Consider the following 3216-nt stretch of genomic DNA (forward strand, 5'->3'; position numbering starts at 1 on the left):
TCTTGATGTGAATGGAAGGGGAGAGGGAGTGGGAAAGGGGAGAGTTGTGGGTGGGAGGGACGGTTTGGGGGGGAAGCCATTGTAATCCATAAGTCGTACTTTGGAAATTTATATTCATTAAATAAAAGTTAAAAAATAATAATAAAAAAAGAAGCTGATAAATACCTCCAAACTTTAGAAAGAAAATTATTTACGTATCTTATAAAATGATTTGTTTTTAGATATACACCACTCAGAAAATTCTACTATAAATGTATTCTTTCTCAACAGACCTTGTAGGATGTAGTTCACCAAATAAGAGAGAAACAAAGTAGAATACATAGGATTTAAGGAACCAAACAAAATAGAATACATAGGATTTAAAGAATCAAAAATCATAGAATTTAATTTGAGAGAAAGCATCAGGAACCCGAGGATGACATCTATGCAACACTTACTTTAGAATGGAACCGGTTAGAAGACTCAGAGATTTTTTTCAAAAAAAGGAAATTAATAGAATGTCTACCAGGATGTGACTCATCTGAGAATAGTCCTTTGTAACAGTAATAATGTATTAATAATAGTTATTATAATTGGTATTGTAATCAGAGAACTGGATGATGGAGAGTGTTTTTGCAGTAAGTGTAGCAGGACACTGTTTCCCAAGAGGAAAGTCAATAACAATTCCTAAGCCAAAAGTCATATATAAATATTTGCAATTATAGTAAAAATCTCTAGAAATTCGTCTACAAAAATTAGATGTAGTTGTTTCTGGGAAACTGAAAACGGTGTTACAATGGACAGGGAGTTGGTATTTTTTCTGAAGAGTTACGTAGGTCTATCTGTTTGAGATATTTTCTTTGTTATCTTAAAAAAACAAAGACCAAATTAAAAGACTTTCTTCATCTGAGCTTGGCATTTATACCTCAAGGAGTGAGACAGATATGATGCAGTCACATAGATATGTACCTATGAATTGTGCTAAATGTTATAATGAGAATTTTTGTTTAATCTTTCATAAGCACCCCCTAAAAAGAGATGTGGTTTAAGTCAAGGGAGTCTTACCTTGAGAAAGTGACATATTAATTCCCTATGGGACAGGTGACAAGCCCAGTAGTTGGTGAAGAGACCATGATTTGTAATCATATACCAAGAAGGGTTCTGTTAGGCTGTGTCTTGTTCAGTTAGGGCTGCCATAACAAAATACCATGAATTGGATGGCTTAAATAATAAACACTTCTTTCTTTTTTTAAAAGAGTGTTAATATTATGAATGTGTTTTATTGTTTCATTTACATGAGTGTTTTCCAAGTTTGGATGGTTTTATATTGAGTATTGTTATAATTAAACTTAAAGCAATCTAAAGGACCAGGAAACTGACAGAGGACAGCTGACAGTGAAGGACAATAGAGAAAACAAAGCAGATGTATCCTAATACTCATCATTCTTTTTTTCTTTTTTGTAATTGTGACTCCAGACAGGATCCAAAGAAGAGACGACAATCTCTTCTCTGGTCTTTATGGAGACTTACTTTCCCCTTCTGTGTTAGCCTCTTAAAGCACTCTGTCAGCTCTAAAAGGGCACAGGAAAGGGTAATTAAGGACATAGTTCTTACAATTCTTGGGTTAGAATTTGAAGATCAGGGTGCCAGCAGGGTTGGGTTCTTGGTGAGAGCCTCATCCTCATTTAGACAGCTGTCTTCTTGCTATATTCTCACATGGCAGAAAGAGAAGACTCTGGCGTCTCTTGTGTAAGGCACTAATCCTGTTTAGGAGGGTTCTACACTCATGACCTAATTATCTCCCAAATTATCTGCTAATTTCCCTAATTATCTGCTTCCTAGTACCAACACATTGGGAGTTAAGACTTCAACATTAAGAGTTTAGAGCAGGGCCAGCACTGTGACGTGGCGTAACAGGTAAAGCCACCGCCTGCAGTGCTGGCATCGCATATGGGGGCTAGTTCAAGTCTCAGCTGCTCCACTTCCCATCCAGATCTCTGCTATGGCCAGGGAAAGCAGTAGAAGATGGCCCAAGTCTTTGGGCCCCTGCACCTGTCTGAGAGACCCAGAAGAGGTTCCTGGCTTCTGGTTCCAGCTGTTGCGGCTAACTGGGGAGTGAACCAGCAGATGGAAGACTTCTCTTTCTGCCTCTCCTTCTAATAAAAAAAAAGAGTTTAAGGGAGGGACAAAAACATTCAGTCCATAACATTCCACTCCTATCCTTCCAAAATGCATGTACTTCTCATATACAAAATAAATTCATTCCATCCCAACAGCCCCTACATTCTTAACTCATTCCAGCATCAATTCTGAATTCTAAATGCCCCCTCTAAAGATATAGATGAAACTCAGGGAACAATTTATCTTGAGGCAGAATTTCTATCTAGCTACAAACACGTAAAATCAAACAAGTTATGTGCTTCTAAAATGTAATTGTGTGACAGGCTCAGGATAGACATTCCCATTTAAGGGGAGAAATGGGGCAGAAGGAAGGGATGACAAATCCCAAGCAGGTTGAAAACATGTCAAAATATACTTCATGAGATCTTAAGTTTCAATAATAATATTCCATTTCCACTGTGGAGTGCTAGTTCCCCTTTCAGTCCTATTGGAGTGAAAATTCTGCCATACGGTTGTGCAGGGCAGGAATTGAGCCCTCATGCCTTTGGGACATTCTTGCCTTGAAGAATAGAGCATGTTCATAGCTGATTTGCTGTCTGGTCTTATAAAATCCAGGACATCTGACAACTTTAATTTCTTCCCATCTTCTTCCTGTCAGTTCAGATTGGTAGTTCTCCTGCTGGGGTAGCTGATTTAGTCAGTATGGTTCACTCCATACAGATATACAGATTCACAGTCACACACATGGTATTCTCTTCTGAAGAGGTTTTTTCCATTTTTGCAACATGAATAGGCTGAGAATTTCCAAATCTTTTAACTTATAGTTCCTTCCATTTTGATAAATAATTGTCTTCAAGTCATTTCTCTGTACTTGCATTTTATTATAAACAGGAGGAACCAAGTCAACCACTATTCAAACACTTTGCTTAGAAATCTCAACAAAACATCCAATTTCACTGAGTTCAATTTACGCATACTACAAAGCACTAGAACACAAACATCATTTGGGCAAACTCGTCGCCACTTTATAACAAAGAATGCTTAGGCTACCTTGTCCAAGAACATGTTTCACATTTCTATCTGAGATGTCATCAGAATAGCCTTTACATCCCTACT

General features: G+C 37.5%; 1 non-coding gene across 1 annotated transcript; it reads right to left on the bottom strand.

Moving 5' to 3' along the window:
* Nucleotides 1-1441: 1441 nt before the first annotated feature.
* LOC127493367 (small nucleolar RNA SNORA26) lies at nucleotides 1442-1562 on the bottom strand. The gene has a single exon (XR_007923421.1). It is a non-coding gene; the product is annotated as a small nucleolar RNA SNORA26 (small nucleolar RNA).
* Nucleotides 1563-3216: the final 1654 nt, after the last annotated feature.

This window comes from Oryctolagus cuniculus, chromosome 5 (genome assembly GCF_964237555.1).
Source record: "Oryctolagus cuniculus chromosome 5, mOryCun1.1, whole genome shotgun sequence".
Lineage (NCBI taxonomy): Eukaryota > Metazoa > Chordata > Mammalia > Lagomorpha > Leporidae > Oryctolagus > Oryctolagus cuniculus.